General features: G+C 36.7%; 1 long non-coding RNA gene across 1 annotated transcript; it reads left to right on the top strand.

Annotated features, from left to right (window-relative positions):
- Positions 1-1,641: 1,641 nt before the first annotated feature.
- On the top strand, positions 1,642-18,274 carry LOC104001721 (uncharacterized). The gene is made up of 4 exons (XR_673654.4): positions 1,642-1,921; positions 14,476-14,686; positions 15,164-15,226; positions 17,482-18,274. It is a non-coding gene; the product is annotated as an uncharacterized LOC104001721 (long non-coding RNA).
- Positions 18,275-24,397: the final 6,123 nt, after the last annotated feature.

Here is a 24,397-nt window from a genome sequence, read left to right as displayed (position 1 = left end):
TTTTTGTTGCTTTTCTCATACAAAAGTGAATTCTATATGTAACTGAAGTCCTGGTTTAATAACACTGAATATTCGTTTTTCATCTAAAGGAAGTGCACATGGTGTAGTGAGACAAGGAGCTTTCTCAGGCCTGTGTCATTTCCAAGTGTGTGAACACAGTCTTTGCTCATTTGTTCCTTAGCTCCTCGGGGAGACTGCCAACAAGCAGGCCAGCTCTCAAGCTGTATTGTGCAAAGATTTCTAGCTCACAGGAGTTGGATTTTTTTTCCACAGGTAAAAATGTCAACGTCATAAAGCTGTCTAAACACATGTTGGAGAGCAACAACGTTTAGAAAGTAGTAGCCTGTGTTACTTATTTTTAGCAGAGAAACATCAGTCTGGTGGATAAAGAGAAAAAGTTCTGTTGAGAATTCTAATGCTATATTTTCTACTCTGCTTGTAAACCTGTAATGACAAATATATTCCTGAGAAATAAAGCAGTAGAAGCAGTGTTTGTGTTGTGAGTTTATGTTTATGTGCTATTAAACAAGCACAAATGTGAGTGATGCTAGCAGCTACTTTCATTGTGCCAGGGATTCCCCACTCATGGGCTACATACCTTTGAGATGGGGAAGGCGGCACAGAGTCGTAGTAAAGAAGGGAGGAGGGGGCAATAATCCTCATGTTCATGTGGAGTTTTAACTGAGTGTTATTAAAAATGCAACCACCGTAATGTGATATGGAAGGGCCCTCAAATATTTTCTATTAAGAACAAAAATAAATCATCTCATATCTTAGATTTGCTTCAGAATAATCTGAAGTGGGATGAGTAAGTAAAGCACAGATAAAATAAGGTGGGTCATGAGATGATAATTGTTAAAGCTGGGTGATGGTTACATGGAGGTTTGTTAAACAGTCTCTAACTTAGGATTTTTTTTTAATTTTCCAAAATAATAAGCTTAAAAATATTGTGCTTAGAAAGGTTGGAGACCACTGCTTTTATACTAAACTATCAAGTAATTTTGCTTAAAAATTCTTGCACTGGGTACCCAATTGATGACAAATATGAGAGTAGTCGAGTTGTTAAAGCAAAGATTAAAGTGAGTTACTGAATGCTACATAAGAGATACAATTCAATATTCTTACTATAGGGTTGCCCAGATCTAGTTTTTACACTTAATCTAATTTTTATCTCACATCAAATATTGGAAAGAAAAAACATAGCATTTGTGTACCCACAATGGATTATAAGATATATTGACTGAGAAAAGCCTAAAAATTAATATGCATTTATCACAATTACCTGTTATGCCCTTTTTCCTTTTTCCCTCTCTTCCCCCGTCTCTATTTTTCTCTAATCCAGTGCTATTTACCTTAAGTTAGAAGATAATGACCTATTTCATAATTTAAGTGGCAAACACAAATTAGAATACATCCTTTTGGGCTATTACTCACAACCACTTCGTCTGCGACAACTGTTCTACTTTTCTTTAGCCTTGGCAAGCTATTCAGAACAACATTTCCTTCTTTTCATTCTTATGCAGGGTGATTGTTTGGTGCTGATACAACATTGACTTTTCCCATAATTTAGCTTAGAGTGTTTTACACTGGGGAGTTCCAATGTGTTTAAATTGTAAAACTTTTTCCGAGCATTTTTGTAGCAGAACTCCATGTTCTAATAGCCCCAGCAAAGTTGTTTTTAATACTTTTTCTCTACGAATTTTCATTAAAATTTAATTCCATTTTAACTTTGTCAATTTTCCCCAAAGATAAATTAAGACACACAGAGAGATTGTCATTTCCTGTTTGAAGTCTCATTCCTGTGTACAATGGCAGTCTTTTTTATTTAGGCCTATGCCATTCCATCAGGGTAAATAACTTTCTAACTAGTCATTAAGAGCAACTCCTGGGAAACTGTGATGCAATCCCACATATCAGCCAGGTGAGTTACATTGGGATCAAAGATTATGTGATCGTATGTATGTGTGTTTCTTTGTCATATAAGTTATACTCTGGCTTATCACTGCGTGATAACTTTACATCAACTTCCCACATTCTTATCTTTTGAGTGATATGTATGGTGAGCTGACCAGTGGGTTTTAAGATGTAGTAGCAGAAGAATCCAACAGAAAACTGTGGAGATTTTAGCTGAGATAGGAATTTTTAGGTTGGTCATATTCGCTTTGGGGATGAATTGCCTTGATTTTGTGCTCTCAAGGTATTGTCTTCTGCTTTCTTCAGTAGGTTTTGGAGATACTTTCAGAAATGTCTGCATTTCTTGTGAAAATACTAGAGATAGTGATGTGTTCCTGTAGCATAGTGGGCTTTAACTTTTGCTGCTCACATACAGCCTAATAGAATTTTGAAAAATATGGTATGTCCCCCTTGCACATTGTTAACAGCTGAAAACTTTTCTTATACGTTCAAATAGTCACAGAGGATGTGATTTCCCTGGTGTTGTAAATATTCTCCTTAAAAATATAACTGTTGCATCACTTTTTAAGTAATAACTAATGTAATCTAAATGTTATGGCAATTCAATACCCCTACTATCCATTTAAAAACACATTATACATATTATTAAGCTTTCTTTAATAGATATTTACATCATTTTTTTCCTTAAACTCATGTTTCCATTCCACTTTGCCAAGGAATTTTGTTCCAATATATGTTTATGCTTGAACAAATTGATGACCCTATGTTTCACTTCAACAAAAATATTTATATAAATAAAAATTTGTGTAAATTTACTTCCCTGTAATCATAACACCCAAACTTCTAGAGGGCTTACATTACAATTATTAGCAGTATATAATTGATCCAAATGATTTTAAACATTGACAAAAAGAGTTAATGTAAGTAAATGTTTACTAAGAAGTAAATGTAATTTTACTAGAAATACATCTGTTAATGAGATAAATGTGCAGGGAATTGGGCTTTTTAATTTTTTAAAATTCTGCTTCTTTTATTTTCTGTTGTTTTAGGGCTTGTTTTGCCTGACAATCGGTTTGTGTGTATTTATTGCTGAATAGTTATTGCTTATTGCTGGAATGAGATAATTTCAGCATTGATACAGTCCGTATTTTTTATTGTTATACATGCATGTCCTGAGAAGTCTTACCATAAACATAAGTAGATGGCACTGAAGAAAGGCTTTTTTTGTGTGTTTATTTTGGAGATGAAATTTTACTTAAACTCTTTGAATTGCTTCTGAGCTATATATCCAAAGTCACTCAGCAATCTTTTATTAAAAAATAATCTGGAGGCCAGGCGTGGTGGCTCACGCCTGTAATCCCGGCACTTTGGGAGGCCGAGGCGGGTGGATCACAAGGTCAGGAGATCAAGACCATCCTGGCTAACAGGATGAAACCCCGACTGTACTAAAAATACAAAAAATTAGCTGAGTGTGGTGGCGGGCGCCTGTAGTCCCAGCTACTTGGGAGGCTGAGGCAGGAGAATCTCTTGAACCTGGGAGGCAGAGGTTGCAGTGAGCCGAGATCGTGCCACTGCACTCCAGCCTGGATGACAGAGTGAGACTCTGTCTTAAAATAATAACAATTTGGAGATCTATCAGTGCACAACTTCATGAAGTCTCACACTTGGCTACTACTTCCTACTGCCTTTCTTCTAGAACCTCTTAAGTGAGAAACAGATCTTAAAAGTTTCACCAAGACTTCCCAGGCCCCATGCTCCTCTCAGCCTGAATGCAGTGCGTTTCACTGCTTCTTCTCTGAGTAGCGCCAGTCGGCAGGTGGTCAGCAAGCAACACATTCACAGACTGGCTCCTCTAACTGGAGAGGGGATCCTGCCCTGAGACAGAGCCATGGGTGCTTCTCAGTAACTAGATGAGTGGAAGCCAAGCCCCAGATGCTGTCCTACAATGGCATCACATTCCTCTGCCCTATCCTCATCTGTTAAATATGGATTACTATTAATAGCAACCTCTTAGGGTTAACTCAATGTTCCATTGAGATGCTATAAGTAAAACTTTAAAATGTTACACAAACGTTAGTAGCCCCATGTTGAGGATGTTCGAACATGATCTGTCCCAATCTTGTTGATCTCCTCATTATATAAACCGGGTCTGCTCATAGAACATGATGCTAACACACATGCAAAAATGTGGCCCAGCCATTTGGACCTGCATTTTATTCTCTAGCCACTTGGTTTCCCAGTTAATGAGCAAGGATCTCATTAACCACCTAGGTCCGCCTTGTTTAGATGACTTTTGGACCCTGAGATGTTCTTACCTCATCAGTGTTTTCTTCAGGTAACCTTTGATGCTTTCCCTCTTGTTCCACACATCATATAGTATGGGGCAAGAGACACTTCTGTCTTCTTTCTTGGCCTCTTTCAGGCTGAACTAAACCCAGACAAGCCTTCACTGGAGATGGGGAATTGGATAAATATGGACACAACTGGAGATACAATGAAGAAGAAAATTCAAATAACTCAGCCTGTTCACTAAATAAATCTAGATAAAAATAAATACTTACAATGAGAAAGCTTAAGGGAAAGTGACAAAACAGATTTTAACAAGGTATGCAGCTTTCTTTGGGGTATTAATGGTTTATTTTTATTTTTATAAAAATATCTATTAGCAGTATTTATATAGTGAAAAATTAGACAAAGAGCAAAATATTTAACAAAAGCTTTATTGTATTTTTTCTATTTTTCTTTCTTAAGATTTCATTTTGAAAGGTTTCAATTTATTAATCAGAAGTTTGCCTCAAATCAATGCTACACAGCAACTGCTGAAGTAATTTTAGTTACGTGTTAAGTTAAAAATTCCCCTCTAAACTGCATGTTCAATCAACTTTCACTGTGAAATAGGATTTGATGACATTTAATACTGACTCTCTTGATACAAAGGGTTGGGAAAAGGTCATTGAGTCAGTTGACATTTGCTGTGTGCCCACTGAGAGTGTGACTCTGTAGTAAGTATTATTATGCAGTAAGTATTAAGTATGAGGCACTTCATGGATCTGAAGGACTCCTCGAAAGTGAGACTTATTCAATGAAAAGGAAACTTTTATATGCTTACTACTCAAACTCTGGTGAATTTTTTCACCTTTATTTGTACTTGGATCAGAGGGAGCTGTGACATCAAGGCAGTGATAAAGAAATAAGCGAGGGACATAAGGAATGGTATGGTAGGAGAACAGATGTAATTAAATATAGGTAGCTCCAAATTAACTAGTACAGTGCTAAGACTCTTCTGAATGCTCAGTTAATATTTACTGATGAGGCCATTCATACACATGCATCCTTTCTTTCCCCAAATCCCTTTGCAGGCAGCACATTGGAGGTTGTCTGGGCTCTGAAGTTCATCTTATAATATTCTCTGCATAAAATGAAATACATTCGGAGGTCTGAGACTGTTCGAGAACTTTCAAATTCTTTTTTCACTTTTATAGTCCCCATATAATTTAACTTTTCTAAAAGTTTATAGACATGTTCATTTGGTTTAAAATTTTTTTATTTCTTTCTTTATGGCGGTAAATATACATCATATAAAATTTACCATTTTAACCATTTTTAAGTATATAATTCAGTGGGATTAAGCACATTCACAATATTGCATTGCTTTTTGTCTAGCTGAATGGGATTCTTAATGTGCCTGTGACAGAGATGAATGAAGTATTAGCTAAGAAACAACTGTAGTCAGCTTAAAGGACATTCCATAATCACAGAATACTCAGTAGGGGACACAAATACACATCACATAGGAATTGAGTAGATCCCAAATACCATCCAAAGAGGCAGGAAAGCCCCATAACTGCTGTGTCATGTGCAGCATCAGATCTTTGTTGGAACAGATTGTCTTATAGCAGGCCAATACGAATTTGGCATTGATGCATAATTAATGAACTGAAAAATGGATGAATGAGATTTCTCTCTAATTAATGTGTCCCTAATATCTGGCATGAAAGCAAGCTGTATTAATTAGTAGAGTGGTTGTTGTGTGTATGTGATTGTGTGTGGATGTGGCGTGTCTGTCTATAGGCATAGTTTGACATGTTTTATTTGCAGCCTGTTTCTTTCTCTGCTCTTATCCTTCTTCCTCATTCCCACCCTCCCATCACTCCTTTTGTTCTTCTCAGAATTGCATTTTGTTTTTATATGTGGATGAGGGAGAAGGATGACAGATTGAATGATTCGATTTTTAGATGGATGTCTGAGCATACATGAATTAATCAATATTTCATAAATTAGGTGATGAAAGCCCCTCCTTTTTTAAAGCATGAGGACATTATGCTTGGTGTGTGCAGCTTAACTACTATTAAGGTTAATGGAAATCAGGCGACAAAGCCCCTTTTTGAGTTGATAACATGCACTAGTGTGCATCATTGTCAATTATACATACACTCTTAATCACTTTGGGAGGGAGGAGAGGTAAATCCCGCTGCTGAGCCAAAGCACCTCATGTAAGGATTATTGGCCAGCATTAGGATCTGAACTTAAAATCTTAATTCTTTATTTTCTTTCTAACTTATTCTTCTATTGTTAATTAAGTCAAATATTCCCCTAGGAAATGAGTGAATGTGTGGGTTCTTGTACATGGGGTGGGAAGGGGGTGAAAATAAAGAAACACTGAAGGCAAAGAGGAAGAATATTTTTGCATTCGTATTTTAGGACTACTAAAATGTGTAGCTCGTTTTTATAAAATCTTGAATCTGAATACTTGTCTGCAGATATAATATCTTCCATTAGGTGTATAGTTCTGGTATTTTTAGTTCCAGGCATGAAATAACCTCTATTGAAAGATTTACTCCTCATTTGGCTAGACATTTCTTCATTCAACAGATATTTATGAAGTCTATTCTATGCCAGGTAGTAAGTGCTGTGAAGATAATTAAGCTTTTACCATCAAGGAGCTCCTTGACTAATGCGAAAAACTGACATATAAACAGGCATTTAAAAATGTATGAGCATTCAGTTTGCTAGAGTTTAAATTCAAGCTCAAGACTGATGAAAGGAGAGGCTGGAGATGTAGGGAGAGGCCACACTGTGGAAAATCAGTCCAGCAAAGATGCTGTAATGAACAATGGTTTGAAATAACAGAAATGGAGTTCATACTCCCTGACAGTTTAGCACAAGCCTTCCAGAATGTGGCTCTACCTAGAGTATTGAGTCTTCTGCTAGACCTCCTGCATCTGCCTACATCCTGGAGAAGAGAGGGAGGAGTTAGGCCTGAGTCCACCCTGGAGTGGCACACATCAATTCTTCCCATGGTGATCATATGACCCAGTTTATGCCTGAATTCTCAGCACAACGATTAATAGTGCCCTCTTTCACTCTTAACAGTGTCTCGGTTTGGACAATAAATTACATGATCACATTAATTTCTCCCATATTCTATGGGTGAGAGTTCAATCACATGGTCACACCTAACTTCAAGGGATGCTGGAAATCCTATGTGATCAAGAGGGAAGGCAATGGATATTGTCGAATGCAAGGCACTTTCTGTTGCACATGTCAAGAGGTTTAAAACTTTATTCTCCATATCCATTGCCTTTTGAACATGCTCACCTAAATACGAATATTTCTTTGAAGTCTTCCAGTATATTTTGCAAATTCATAGGGATCATGCATCCTGCTCCATATATGTATGTTTTTCTTAAAATAAAATAATGTACTTTCTTTCTTCAAAAATCTATACAAATAAGTAATGCTCCAGGAATATTTTCCATTCTTTGTGGGAGAAATTCTTTGCAGGTGTGTGCAAATCAGGTATCTGCATATATAGAGATATCCAGCAGACTTTCAATAAAATATTAAAATATGTTTATTTCTGATGGTAGAGTTGGAGATGACGTTTCCTTTTTCTTTGCATTTTTCCACATCATTTTGGAATTTAAAAATAGTTTTTATTAGTTTTATTAGTGAAATTAGTTTTTATTTTAGTTTTATTTCATTTTTATGAAGAGCCACCTCATATAGCATTGGCTGTATGAATATCCAACTTGGAACACACAGCACTGAGCAAACAGTCAGGTAGAAGAATGACCTGGCCAGATTTTCATTTTAAATAGGACATTCTGACAGCTGCATGGAGTGCAGATTCCAAAAGACAGAGACTGGGAGCAGGGAGACCAATCCAGACTGTTATAGGTATCTGGATAAAAGACGATAGAGGATCTGATCTAGGTTGGTGATAGTAGGAATGTTTGGAGATTAAATCAGTAGAGCTAAACCAAAAAAGAACTATTGATAAATTTGACTGTGTAAACACTAAAGGTTTTGCTTCTTCAAAACATCATAAAATTAAGTTTAAAAAGTAAGGGACAAACTGTAAAAAACACTTGTGAGATATGAATGATAAGAAAGATGGGAAAGGTTGGCATCCTGGATATATTAAGAGCTCTTAACAATAAGAGAAAAGCATTCTAATATAAAAATGAACTCAGCAATTTATCAAAGAATAAACATGACCTCCAAAATGTTAAAACCTGACCAAAGATAAAACAATACTGGAAATAAAAATACAATCTTCATTATCATATTAGTGAAGATAGTCACAGAATACAGCACAGATATATGTACAAAGTATTCATCTTGGAACTGTTAATAACAATGAAAATTGAGAAAATAATTCTTTCAACGAAAGGTTTGTTAATAAATTATTATAGATCCCCCTATTTGAATATTAGGTAATAATTAAAAATTATTGCATAGATCTATAATATTGAAATAGAAAGTTGTTTGTGCATCACAGTGCCTGTGACCTATTATTAAGTAAAAACTGGTTATCAAACTTCAAGTATAACATGCCAACTTTATGTAAAATTCTTTGTGTGTGTGTGTGTGTGTGCAAAACATATATCTGCATATGTAGGGATACCTAGAAGACTTTCAATAAAATATTAAAACACGCTTATTTCTGGATGGTAGAATTGCAGATAGCTTTTCCTTTTTCTCTGTATTTTTCCACATCATTTTGGAATTTTAAAATAGACACCATGCACTATTTATATAATTTTTAAGTAAACAAAGCCTTATTATTCGGGGGAAAAACAAAACCTAGTAGGTATTTTTTACTCCAAGGGTGTAAAAAATAACAAGGACTTGGTGATTGATTGATTATAGAGAGCAAATGAGAAGGACTGGGCAAGGATGACTTTCAATTCTCTCATTCCTTGTAATAATTCACTGGCACTGAATGAAAGACAGTTATCCTCTCTCCTATCCCTTTACCCTGTTGTCATTCTTTTTGCTTTGCAACTTCTCATCCAGATTCGTCTCCTCCTAAGACTGTCCCTAGACTCTCTGAAATGCTTGTTCCAATGCTAACAGCCCCTCTGCATCCGTTACCTTATTTCAGAATGCTTTCTCCATATGTTTTCCCTAACTGAATGGCAGAGGATTAGAGATGAGACATGGTGCTGGAAATGACTGACACAATATTCTTATACCAGTACAGGTTGTTTCGATGGCAGCATCCTATAATGAGGCTTCCAACCTAGCATCAGAGAAGATGGGAGATGAACAAATTTATGAGGGACACAGTACCAAGTGGACCTGTCTCAGGGTGTTCAAAGTAGCTGGGAGGTCCAGGGATGGGGTAAAGATTGCCAACAGATTGCAAAGTCTGGTAAGGAGCAAGGCAGCCCTCATACTTGTCTGAACTGATTGTTCAGGGCAGGAGAGGAGGCACGATAGTGAAAGTAATGGCCAATCCTAGTTAACAATCTAAGAGGAACTGCCAACTCGTTATTTTTCTTTATCACAGTTTGCTTTGCAAACCAACAAGCAAAAATCCAACCTATTCGTATACAAGCATAAATGCCATCTGTGTAAGTGTAAATACTAAACACAAGAGCTTTTCAATGATCAAGAGACATTAAAGATTGATGTCAGAGATATGTCCACTTCTTGAATCTTACTTTTTAGGGCCACCAGTCCCCAGACACTATCTTTGTATTTTTGTCATCATTGAGATCTTTGCCATTCGAGGCTAACTCATCCCAGTGATCAAGAGCCATGCATTTCTTCTTCTTCTCCTTCTTCTTCTTCTTCCTCTTCCTCTTCTTCTTCTTACCATACTTTAAGTTCTGGGATACATGTACAGAATGTGCAGGTTTGTTACATAGATATACACGTGCCATGGTGGTTTGCTGCACCCATCAACCTGTCATCTACATTAGGTATTTCTCCTAATGCTATCCCTCCCCTATCCCCCAACCCCCAACAGACCCTGGTGTGTGATGTTCCCCTCCCTGTGTCCATGTATTCTCATTGTTCAACTCCCACTTATGAGTGAGACTATGCGGTGTTTGGTTTTCTGTTCTTGTGTTAGTTAGCTGAGAATGATGGCTTCCAGCTTCATCCATGTCCCTGCAAAGGACATGAACTCATGTCTTTACGACTGCATAGTATTAGATGGTGTATATGTGCCACATTTTCTTTATCCAGTCTATCATTGATGGGCATTTGGGTTGGTTCCAAGTCTTTGCTATGTGTGCATAGTGGTGCAATAAACATACGTGTGCATGTGTCTTTATAGTAGAATGGTTTATAATCCTTTCGGTACAGACCAAGTAATGGAATTGCTGGGCCAAATGGTGTTTCTGGTTCTAGGTCCTTGAGGAATTGCCACACTGTCTTTCACAATAGTTTAACTAATTTACACTCCCACTAGCAGTGTAAAAGCATCCCTATTTCTCCACATACTTTCCTGACTTTGTAATGATCGCCATTCTCACTGGCATGAGATCGTATTTCACTGTGGTTTTGATTTGTATTTCTCTAATGACCAGTGATAATGAGCTTTTTTTCTTATGTTTGCTAACATAAATGTCTGCTTTTGAGAAATGTCTGTTCGTATCCTTTGCCCACTTTTTGATAGGGTTGTTTGGTTTTTTTCTCGTAAATGTGTTTAAGTTCCTTGTAGATTCTGGATAATAGCGATTGTCAGATAGATAGATTGCCAAAATTTTCTCCCATTCTATAGGTTGCTTGTTCACTCTGATGATAGTTTCTTTTGCTACGCAGAAGCTCTTTAGTTTAATTAGATCCCATTTGTCAATTTTGGCTTTTGTTGCCACTGCTTTTGGTGTTTTAGTCATGAAGCCTTTGCCCATGCCTTTGTCCTGAATGGTATTGCCTAGGTTTCCTTCAAGGGTTTTTTATGATTTTAGGTCTTACACTTAAGTCTTTAATCCATCTTGAGTTAATTTTTGTATAAGTTGTAAGGAAGGGGTCCAGTTTCCAATAAGAAGTCAAATCCCTGAATAGACCAATAACAAGTTCTGAAATTGAGGCAGTAATTAATAGCCTACCAACCAGAAAAAAAGTCCAGGACCAGAAGGATTCACGGCCAAATTCTACCAGAGGTACAAAGAGGAGCTGGTACAATTTCTTATGAAATTATTCCAAACAATAGAGAAAGAGGGACTCCTCCCTAACTCGTTTAATGAGGCCAACATGATCCTTATACCAAAACCTGCCAGCGACACAACAACAACAAAAAAGAAAACTTCAAGCCAATATCCCTGATGAACATCTATGTGAAAATCCTCAATAAAATACTGGCAAACCGAATCCAGCAGCACATCCAAAAGCTTATCCACCATAATTAACTTGGCTTCATCTCTGGGATGCAAGGCTGGTTCAACATGTGCAAATCAATAAACATAACCCATTACATAAACAGAATGAATGAAAAAAAGACACATGATTATCTCAATACATGCAGAAAAGGCCTTCAACAAAATTCAACACCACTTCATGCTGAAAACTCTCAATAAACTAGGTTTTGATGGAATGTATCTCAAACTAATAAGAGCTATTTATGACAAACCCACAGCTAATATCATACTAAATGGGCAAAAGCTGGAAGCATTCCCTTTGAAAACTGGCACAAGACAAGGATGCCATCTCTCACCACTCCTATTCAACATAGTATTGGAAGTTCTGGCCAGGGCAATCAGACAAGAGAAAGAAATAAATGGTATTCAAATAGGAAGAGAGGAATTTAAATTGTCTCTGTTTGCAGATGACATGTATATATAGAAAACCCCATCGTCTCAGCCCAAAATCTCCTTAAGCTGATAAGCAACTTCAGCAAAGTCTCAGGATACAAAATCAACATGCAAACATCACAAACATTCCTATACACCAATAACAGACAAACAGAGAGACAAGTCATGAATGAACTCCCATTCACAATTGCTACAAAGAGAATAAAATATCTAGGAATACAACTTACAAGGGATGTGAAGAACCTCTTTAAGGAGAACTGCAAACCACTGCTCAAAGAAATAAGAAAGGACACAAATAAATGGAAAAACATTCCATGCTCATGGATAGGAAGAATCAATATAGTGAAAATGGCCAGAGTGCCCAAAGTAATTTATAGATCAATGCTATCCTCAACAAGCTACCATTGACTTTCTTCACAGAATTAGAAAAAACTACTTTAAATTTCATATGGGACCAGACCAAAAAAGAGCCTATATAGCCAAGACAATCCTAAGCAAAAAGACCAAATCTGGAGGCATCACACTACCTGACTTCAAACTATACTACAAGTCTACAGTAATCAAAACAGCATGGTACTGGTACCAAAACAGAGAGACAGACCAATGGAACAGAACAGAGGCCTCAGAAATAACGCCACATGTCTACAACCATCTGATCTTTGACTAATCTGACAAAAACAAGCAATGGGGAAAGGATTCCCTATTTAATACATGGTGTTGGGAAAACTGGCTAGCCATATGCAGAGCCAGGCATTTCTTAGTATGCATTGAACTCATGCCAAACTATTGTTTCTCACTATTATTGTCTAAAAGACAACGTGTACTACAAATGTGAGACAGGAAATGTCCATCTGACCTTATTACGGTAGAAGAAATTTTCCAGAGTTCATATGCTGATGTAATTATTTTAAGAATTATTTTTATTTTTTAAAGTGGTAGATCCTTAGAACAATTGTCTTTGCTGTCACAGGCATAGCATATGGCTTATCATCTCCCGTTTAGAGGAATAGAGCACTGTAATTGCTGCAATCAGGTTTTATATTATTTTCTAATTAGGTTTTAGGAGTTCTTTTTATTTGCTTGGTTTATTTGTGTGTGTGAAATGTAACATATATATTTCTATGTCTTAACCTTTACTTCTTTTGGAAGGTCCTTATTTATTTTACATAGAAAAATTTTCCTTTTTCCACAAAGCTATGACCACATAACTTACTTCCTTCTGTTCCAGTATTGTGTTTTATGTAATTTCCTATAAACAGCAGCAAACAACTTCAGTATACACTGGCTGTTTGTTCAGTGTTCTTGCAGTACTTACAATGGACATTTCTCAGCATAATTAATCTCTTTTTAAAATTTGGCCCTATTCTTATCAGCACCAATATTATACTTTGAAATGAATGGAAATGCTGTACTCATTGAAGGGATAAGGATTAAATCTTAAACGGGGTCTAGGGATGAAGTGAGGAGGGAAAAAACCCTTACAAACCTGGTGCTTTTTTTCTCCTTTGGAAGTGAAAAGCAACAGGCTATACTCTGTGAAAGAAAGGAAATGGTGCTGACGAGCTTTTCCCCAACCACTGTACACCTCTGGTTCAGAACTAGCAGAAGCCAATTAGTTATTTAGTTCACTCGCACATTTAAGTGTGATATTTGATTTATATGAGCATCAGGAACTAGATATTCAGGCATAATTCAGGTCCTTTTTCTCTTTCATTATAATGAGTAACTTTAATTCTTGTTTTATATTTGTTTGAATCCATGATCTGTTTTTAATCCTATATCTTCTGTATCTGACAGACTCCATTTCATCCATTTTTTTAGTTGTCCTTTTTTACTATATAGTTTTACAGAATCCCGGAAATCCTTTTCTTCTGTTAAAATGCTATCACTAGTAGTAATATTTCTAATGCCAATTTAAACCTTTTTATTCTAGCATACTTTGTGCAGAATGAATTGTTAAGTGCATCTATAAAAAATGAATGATTGGTATTCAGCCAAGCTTTGCCTATGTCTTTCCATGACCAAAAACAAGTCAGGTGAGAAGGAAAAAAAAATTAATTAGTCTGTTGTTTATCTTTGTGGCTTTGAACAACCTATTTCTATATTTTGGGAAAATTTTTTCTCATTGAATTATCGGGTATATTTATCATGTACATTAATAGTTGAATTTTCATTATATAGCTCTATGGTGAAAAGTTTTGAATGAGAAACTATTTTTAATAGCCATTTCAGAAACAAGTGAGGTCAGTGAGCATCTTGTTTTAGGAAGAGGGGGATGGTGTGGACATTGGAGTGAAAGGAAGTCCTATGTCAGAGGGCTCTGTGCACATTTTCCTGAAGTACCTCAGCTATGCTTAAATGTAATCTGTTATTTTAACCAATCATAATGGTTGCATTTTGCCTTTTCTCATATTAAATTATAAAATTGATAACTTATAAATAGGGCAAAAGTTTATTTTTCAGGATGCCTCTCCCTTCTGTAACACTAACAGATTGAATTTTGTTTCCAAAGACTTCAAAAGCTACCAGATTATTGTGAAAGGAGAAACACTGTTTTTGAAGGCTGCTGATAATGCCTATTAGCCAGAAGAAAGAGCCTGAATCATTCAAAGGTTTTCCATCTAGTAAAGAAGTGTGGTAAAAATCTTGCCCAGATCTGCATGTGCTAAGCATCTACGTAAGTTGGAGCATCATATTAATGACACCCAGTGAAGAAACGAAAGGTAAAACTATAATGCAATGTATTTCTGTGCCTCATGTTGAAACTTCATATTCAAAGGCTAAAGGGACTTCATTTTTCTTCTTCTTCCCCAGTTGTGTATTTCAGTTTTGTACTGAAATGTTCTCTGGATTCATAAAATACTTAGGGACTACATAAAGAAGAAAGACTTTGGAATAGAAGGCAAGATTCACCCAACACAACTTCTGTTAGATGAAACTAGGAAATCAGGATCTATCAAAGGCCCAGTGTTAATCGGTATCAGTTTCTCACCATGTTTTGATTAGAAGAACATTGAACACCAAACATTTAAGGATTTGTCTGACTGAATACCGACTTAAAGTTCTGATCTCTAGTAATGTCAGATGTATTGCCTTGGTAGATTGTACAGGTCAATTGTTAAAGATGAAAACATAACTTACTTCTACATTTATTGTTTGAATAACTTTAGAGAAAAAAATTAATGTTATTTATTTTTCAGAATGAAGTGTAATTACTATATCAAAAATCCACAGAATGTGAAAGTATAAAGGAAAACTCTCAGGTGAGACTCGCTTATTTTTATTTCAAAGATCTAGGTAAAAATGTGAACAGATTGGGAGGCTGAGGCAGGAGAATCACTTGAACCCAGGAGGCAGAAGTTGCAGTGAGCCAAGATTGCACCATTGGACTCCAGCCTGGGCAACAGACAAGACTCTATCTCAAAAAAAAAATGTGAACAGATATATTGACATAAAATTCATAAAACATATGGATATACTAAAAACTAGGAAGCCTGGTTGCCTCTGAGGATAAGAGTTGAGGACCTGTTTCAAGAATACTTTGCACAGCTTGTACTATTGCAGTATTTGAATTTTTTCTTGTACATGTATAACTTTTTTAAAAAGAATGAGAAATGCTGTAAAAGTGCAACTATTTTTACTGTAAGTTTTTATTTCCATAAAACTATAATTAAGTGTGTGGTCAATAGATCCTGTTATATAGCTATGATATCCCTTGAATTTGTTTACCTGGTAACACTAGCTCATGTTTGTAAATCCTTTGGAACTCCCAAAACGATTTTACATACATTACCTAATTTGTAAGATTACAAAACTATTACATTAGCTTTTCTGGTTTTCTTGTCTTAATACGTGATTATCATATTAAACTGCAGTGTTTTTTTTTTCCATCAAGTCACACACACAAAACAGGAAACCAGCAGTTGTAATTTTCTTCAGCAATTCTTAATGTAAGTTTTTAATAGTTTAGTACTTTTCTTTCATAAGTATTGGACCAAGCTGTAATGGAATTATACGACTCATGCTTTCAGAACAGAGCCTTCTGTTACTCGTGTTTTTATCCTGATGGCCATATGACCATGTGAAGTTCCATCATGATTCTGTTGGATGTTACCTTTGTCTTATCCACTGAACTCAAGCCAGGGTGTTGGAGAATTCAATAGCTGAGTCTGAGGGTAAATTAAAATACCAGTCAAAATTAAATGGACTGTGTGAAACAGGAGTGAGCCTACAGGTTATTATGAGATTTGTCCTGCCCAGTTTAATACAACCCCTTCTCTGCTGAAGGGTAAGTAGGATGGCTTTTCATGCAAATAGAAGACCAGGTCAGAAAAAAATCCACTCCTTTTCCTTCTGCTTGGCTTACTGGACTTGTAGGCAGACCTAGTTTTCCTATTGTATTGATGGCTATGGAGCTGAATTTCTTTGCAATAGAAGTTGTTATCTGAGTTTAGCAACATTGATAAAATTGGCTCATCAAACCGTTTTATATTGAAAAGGGCTTCATGGACAGTGACCTGCTGTGAGTTGGCTGACAGCTGAAATGATGAACAATACTGTTTAGTTCTGCCCATCATGCCTGCCAGAGACTAAGAATAACTTGACCAATAAGGAGGGTGGATCTTTGTTAGCCATTCTGCATTATTTCTTCCAATTTAGTATTTAACCCCAAGAAAGAATCAATCGCATGTGGGTGGCTATTCATTGTAATATTTAAAGGTAAAGTAGCACAGTGGTCAAGGGTGAAGGCTAGGAGTCAAACAGACTTGAATTCAAATTCCAGCTCCACCCTTTACCACACATGGGAACATGGGCAAGTTACTTCACTTCTTTAACCATCAGTTTCCTCATTTCTAAGATAAATCTTGTTGGAATGATTTTTTTTCAAAATGAATTAAGTGTATAGTAGAGGGCCTATAGTTTTATATGGTTTATATAATTACTAAAACTTTTTGTATATGATTATAATAACTACATACAAAATGTCATGGCAAATGCATAAAAACTGACTATTGACTATGCTATCCCCCACTCCACTCCCCACCATTCATTCCTAAGCCCACTCCAGTCAGGCAATCTGCCATTCCACTGATACTACACTTGACAAGGTCACCAATGACATTTACACTGCTAAATGCAGTGGCCAGTTCTCAGTCTTCATGAGAGTTGAGCACTCAGCAGCCTTTGGAAAAGTTAATCTTGCATTCCACTGCCTGCCCTTTTTTGTTTTCCTAACCTCTAAACATTGGAGGGCTCCAGGGCTCCATCCTCTGGCCTCTTCTCTATCCATAACCCCTCCCCTGGTGACCTAATCTAATCTTGGAGATTTACTATCATGTAGATGCTACTGACTTCTCAAATATATATTTCCAGTTCACATCTCTCCTGTGAGTTCCAGACTTGTTTATCCAGATGCCTGTTCAATTTCTACTTGAATGTCTTAGGTAGTTTCTCAAACTTGGCATGTGAAAAACTGAACACCTTGATTTTCCTAAAAATCTGTTTCTCTATCATTTAGCTGCTCAGCTAAAAACTTTGGAGTTAGACATATGGACAGCCCACCCCAAGGGAAGAATCAGAGGAGAAGGGACACAAGACCCCAGAAACACACAAAGCACCTTAATATGCATGCTGCATCTCTCTAAAATTGTGGAACCTGTTTACCTGCTCTGGAGAATGGCTGCCTGTGGCAGACGTAGGAGTTGTCCTCATGCTGTGCTTCCTATCTTCCACAGTAATTGACTTGTAGCTGCAATGCAGTTACCAACCAGGAATACAATTTCTCAGCCCCATGTCTTGCACCTACAGCTAAGTGTGGCCATGTGACCAGTTTTCACCAATTAAGTGTAAATAGCAACAAAGTGCACCACCTTCAATTGGAGGCTTTGAAGAAGCAGGGCAGCCTTCCCTTGCTCTCTTTCCCCTTGTTCTGGTGGGATACAGATGAAAATAAGGCCCTGGGTTTTGAGGTAGCCACAAGATGCAAAATACCTCAGACCTGAGTCACCACAAGGAAGAGAGAAGCCCACTGACATGGAATACCCAGCCTAGTCTACAGATGAATAAGAAATAAACTTCTATTATGTTCGAACATTACAGATTTTGTTCTGTTATAGCAGTTTATCTCACCCTGACTAAACTGTTGCCTATCTTCCAAGATAGGCCCTCCTTCCCTGAAAGTGACTTTTTCATACATGTAATCTGTATTTTAATTCATATTCTCCAAAGCATATCCACATCTATTCAACTATTTTCATGTCTTCCATGAACAAAAACCTCATATAAATAAATATATATGAAGTTTTTTTTTTTTAAAGACACTTTGGAGTTATCCTTGACCCTGTCCTCTTTTCTCACACCCATATACAAACCATTAAGAAATCTTGTTGCCTCAACCTTCAAAATCTATCCAGGATTTAACCACTAATCAACCCCTTCTCCTCTGTCAGTCTGTCCTCCTAGATTTCATCTTGACCATCCTTAGAAACTCCTAACCAGTCTTATTGCTTTCGCCATTGTACATCCAGACTATTCTCAAATGGCAACCAATGAGATCGTGCTGCACTTCTGCTCAAAACCTGCAAATGGCTTCCTACCTCACTTAGGGTAAAACCAAATGGGCCCTGCACAATCTGGCTTCACCTCCTAGTGCTTTCCTCCTTGCTCATTCAGCCCAGCCACACTGCTCTTCTTGCTTTTCCATGAACATGCTAGACACACTCTCACGTTTGGGCTTTTGCACTTGTTTCCCTTCCCAGAATGCTCTCCTCGTGGATACGCACATATCCAGCCCCTTATCTCCTTCAAATTTTAGTTCAAATGCCACTTTCTCAATGAGGGTTTTCTAACCAGCCTATTTAAACTTACAGTCTCCCCTTGTCTAAAGCCTTGTCTTCCTTCCTGCTTTACTTTTCTTCATAGTAATTACCACCATCTGACTTATATTTGCTTGCCTTTCTTGTTGATTTTCTGTTTTACCCCCTCAAATGTAGTCCATAAGGGAAGGGATTGTTGTTTCATTTGTTCACTTCTCTATCCCCTGGGCCTGAGCCTGGCTTTGGGTAGACACTCAGTTAATGTTTGTGTAAATTAATAAATGAATGAACGACATTTACTACCTTATATGGTACTATAATATAAAAGCATATGATGCAGAGAATTAGGAATCTAGAAACTAGTTTTGACTCAGCATCCTATGTACAAGGTTATGTAGACAAGTCATTTCACCTCTCTGAGCCTCATTTTTCTAATATTTAAAATCTACCCTCCAGAGCTGTAAAGTGTTCAAATATAGATTATCTTATGGAGTGCAGTCTCATGCTTGCACAATGAAAGAAGTTAATTTCTACATACCTTCCATGTACCCACAATCAATGGTTTATGTAAACCTCGCCTCAGGAAAATTAAGTTCTGTATGAGCAGATTTTTTTTAAATTGCCACTGAAATAAATACCAAATTAAACCAAATAAATACCAAAACAGACTTTGCATTTTTCATCTTTAGCCAAGCTCCTCTGGTTTGCATAGTCATAATATAATTCAAATGACCATTTTTGGAGTTTTGATTTTTAGTGCTCTTTTTCTCTGCTAGGAGAAATGAATATCTGATGCTTTGTTTTTCCAAATTGTCGTATGAAAACTGAGTAATGCTATAAAGCTTTTTAAATATTTTAGAGGTATAGCAAGTGAACTCTTTTATAAGTTTCTGGGATTTTTGAAAATATTTTTTATTTTTATTTTTTATTGAGACAGGGTCTTGCTCTGTTGCCCAGGCTAGAGTGCAGTGGTGTGATCTCAGCTCACTGCAACCTCTGCTGCCCAGGTTCAAGCGATTCTCATGCCTCAGCCTCCCAAGTAGCTGGGACTACAGTCCTGTGCCACCATGCCTGACTAATTTTTTTTTGTATTTTTAGTAGAGATACGGTTTCTCTATGTTGGCCAGTCTGGTCTCGAACTCCTGACCTCAAGTGACCCGTCCACCTCAGCCTCCCAAAGGGCTGGGATTGCAGGCATGAGCCACTGCGCCCAGCCTGAACATATTTTTTATGTTCAATATAATGATGACTACCTACTAAAGTCATATTTGTTCAAATTCCCCTGATTTATTTTCTGATGAATACCTCAATATTTCTCTTATATGCTGGTCACTTATCAAATGATTCCCAGTGAACACTTTTGATTGATTAATGTATAACTTGATCAGGTACTGAATTTGCATTTGCTTAGTAAGGCCCACCTTGAAAAATAGTGCAAATAATTTATTCAGGTCAGATAGGGAGAAAGAAATCATAAAAATACTAAACAAAACAAACTTTAGAAGTGGCTGTTAATATATAAGATTTTCAAGGCCCATGATAAAGGGATTCTAGTTCTAGATCTGCTTTCCATATTCTTCAATTCCAAGGGACATCTTCAGCATAGCTCCTGACGGGCCTGGCTAACGCTTCGTGCATCCTTTCTTGAGCTTTGGAGTTTGTCCTGTTTGCCCCTCAATCCTCATAAGGTCTCCTTGTGCATGTGCCCCTTCCTGAGTTTGTGTGTGAGTTGCTGTCTCATTCCTGGTCTATGTTCCCTATGTTTTTATTTCCTATCTTTTAGTATGTAAGTAGGTAGATAGACAGATTGACTGATGATTGATTGATAGAAATAGATATATAATTTATTTTCCCATGGGTAGATCTTTAAGGTTTTCAGGCATGGGAGTAAGATAACCACCCTATCCCTCTGTGTGGCGGAATAGGGTAGAGTATGGCTGTGGCCAGAGAGACAACAGAACAGTGTAAGAAAGTGTAAAAGTCTTGAACTATAGCATAGATACGCAAGAAATAAATGAAAATGCTGCTGTTTAATGTGCTGTTTGCAATTTTTAAAAGTCTATCAGTGGGAGAATTGAATAGGTAAATAAAGTTTTCATTGTTAACTTTGTAACAATAAGTTTCTGATAAACTGTAACACAACAATAAAGTAAGAAAGCTCAAAAGTATTCTCAAATTTCCCCATCAGGGAATAATTTCTTCCTGAATATCACTCACAGCTCCCTGGAATAATAATACAGTATAACCTTTTTATTCAATTGACACCTATGAGCCAATTTCTATCGTTTCTCAACCAACCCTCCTACTCTTCACCAGTCTGTGTTGGGGCCATATCTATGTATTCACATACATAGTATTCTTTTCTTACATCTATCCTAGAATATGTATGTATAACACCATAATACAAGTCAACTGTCTCTTATCTGCAACCACAAATCCATAAAGCTCTGAAAACCAGAAGTTTGTTTTATGATTGGTACCAAAATTTATTTTGCGCAAAACCTGGCTTGAACAGACATGAGGCTTGCTAGCTGATATGCCCCACTAGATGGTAAGCTTTATGGAGGCAGTCTTGATTCCTCCTGTCTGCCTGGTATCTAGTGAATCTCAACAAATATCAAATATTTGGAATAAGCAAATGAATATTTTCTATCAATTTAATATATTTGAATTTATTAGTCTTCCTCTGTTGTTCTTATTTGTTTTTTGAGACAGAATCTCACTCTGTCACCCAGGTTGAAGTGCAATGGCATGACCATAGCTCACCGCAGCCTCAGACTCCCAGGCTCCAACAATCTCCTGCCTCAGCCTCTTGAGTAGCTGAGACTACAGGCACATACCACCACACTCAGCTAATTTTTGTGTTTTTTTGTAGAGATGGGGTTTCGCCATGTTGGCCAGGCTGGTCTTGAACTTGGCTCAAGGGAACCACCCACCTCAGCCTCCCTAAGTGTTGGGATTACAGACATGAGCCACTGCGCCTGGCCTCTGTTCTTATTTTTTAAATGTTAAAACTTTGAGAAAACAGGAGTTAGGGCTAATAAGTGCTTTTCAACAATTTATTTTTAAACTGAAAATATAAACATTTGGTCAGATTGAAAAATCAATGATGGAACCAAGAATAATATAGTGTTTCCTGGGTTTTAGATTAGTATTTTCTTACCTAGATAAGACTAGTATTATGAATGCCAGATAATTCCAAGGCCAAGAAAAACAACTTTCTTTAAAATCTATTAAAATGTTATGAGTGAAAATGATGAAAATAATGTTATTTTACTCCTGTGCCTGAAAACATTTAAGGGGTCCCCATTGGGGAAAAATATGAATCAATATCTACATATGTATATATTTACTTATACATATATTATACCACTAAAAAATCAGAAATAAGAAGGTAGGGCAGATAGATCAAGAATGACATAGCAACTTACATACGAACTTAGGTAGGAGAACTTGTAAATGTATTTTGAATATTTGATGCTTCTCCAGATTCTTTCACCTTTTCTTTATACATGCTTTTATGTGGGTTCACATATATAAAAATTATGTATATTGTATACAAGTTTGTATTTTTTTCTACATTTTGAGGAAATTTTGAGGAAGCAAACTTCTGCTTTATGAAACATCCACTCATGACATCAATAATTGCCAAGTAGAATCTTTTTCATAAAACACTCATGACCTAAATTGAAAAACATAAAAGTTTTATTGAAGTTACAAATGTCAGGACACAAGTACTGTTATCAAATATTAGAATTATGATATACCATAACATCTATTATTCTGCCTTGCATTATCATTCTAAATTTTGTAAATATTTGTTGGGTCATAAAGGAATAAATTTCTCTTTGAGCCATCTAACTTACTTCCTTCTAATATCCAATTTATTGAATAGGATGCCATTCTATTTCCTCCGATGAATTTTCATCTGATGTCCATTTACAGTTCACCCTTAAACAACATGGATTTGAACCGCATGGGTCTATTTATACGTGAAGTTTTTTTTAGTAAATATATTGAAAAATTTTTTGGAGATTTGCAACAACTTGAAAAAACTTGCAGACAAACTGCATAGCATAGAAATACTTTCGAAAATTTTTTTTTGGCCGAGCGCGGTGGCTCAGGCCTGTAATCCCAGCACTTTGGGAGGTCGAGGCGGGCAGATCACCTGAGCTCGGGAGTTTGAGACAAGCCTGGCCAACATGGTGAAACCCCGTCTCTACTAAAAATACAAAAATTTACCGGGCATGGTGGTGGGCGCCTGTAGTTCCACCTACTCGGGAGGCTGAGGCACGAGAATCACTTGAACCCAGGAGGCGGAGGTTGCAGTGAGCCGAGATAGCACCACTGCACTCCAGCCTGGGTGACACAGCCAGATTCCGTCTCAAAAAATAAATAAATAAATAAATAAATATTAAAGTTAGGGCCAGGCACGGTGCTTCACACTTACAATCCCAGCACTTTGGGAGGCTGAAGCGGAAGGATCATTTGAGCCCAGGAGTTTGAGCCCAGGAGTTTGAGACCAGGAGTTTGAGACCAACCTGAGCAACATAGTGGTACCCCATTGCTACAAAAAAAAAAAAAAAAAGTAAAAAGTTAGCAAGCTGTGGTGGCACTCCTGAAGTCCCAGCTCCTCAGGAGTGGGAGGATCACTTGAGCCTGGAAGGTTGAGGCTGCAGTGATCCTTGATCGCAAACACTGTACTCTAGCCTGGGTGACAGAATGAGACCCTGTCTCAAAAAAAAAAAAAAAAAAAAAAAAAAAGAAAAGAAAAGAAAAGAAGAAAATAGGAATAGAAAAAGTTGGGTATGTCATGAGTGCATAAATACATAAATATGTGTAGCCACTAGTCTATTTTATCATTTACTGCCATGAAATACTTGAGTCGGCAAAACCAACCCCTTCTCTTCCTCTTCCTCTTCAGCCTACTCAACATGAAGACAATGAGAATTAAGACTTTATTATTATCCACTTCCACTTAATGAATAGTAAATATATTTTTTCTTATGATTTTCATAATATTTTACTTTCTCTAGCTTACTTTATTGTAAGAATACAGTATATAATACATGCAATATATAAAATATGTGTTAATTAACTGTTTATGTCATTGGTAAGGCTTCTGGTCAACAGTAGGCTACTAGTAGTTAATTTTGGGGGGATCTAAAAGTTATACATGGGTAATTGACCATGTAGAAGTCGGCACACCTAACACCCATGTTATTCAAAGGATTCATGGGTCAACTGTATTTCACTATTTTTATCTATTTGTAAATTATTAATAATTGCTTTATGTATAAAAACAACAGCTGTCTCATCATCATTATAATGTCAATTGTTCCATCCTTATACTATTAATATGATAAATATACATTTATACTTCAAATGACAGAAAAGTAGGCATTAATCAGCAAAGCAGTTCAGGAAAATTAATCTGGCAGGACTGAATAAAATGGACTTGAAGAAAGTAGGCTTAAAGCAGAAATATATTGGCTAGGACTCCATTGCCATTATGTAAACAAGAATTAATGAGTTTCCTAACTGGGAATGAAATAGAAGAAATGGAAAGAAGGGACAGTTTTAAAATGTAATGAAGGGAGAATTGACGCATTTGGATAA

This window comes from Pan troglodytes, chromosome 1 (assembly GCF_028858775.2).
Source record: "Pan troglodytes isolate AG18354 chromosome 1, NHGRI_mPanTro3-v2.0_pri, whole genome shotgun sequence".
In the NCBI taxonomy this organism is placed as follows: domain Eukaryota; kingdom Metazoa; phylum Chordata; class Mammalia; order Primates; family Hominidae; genus Pan; species Pan troglodytes.
The sequence above is the reverse complement of the archived record's forward strand: the minus strand, read 5'-3'. Positions and strand labels throughout refer to the sequence as shown.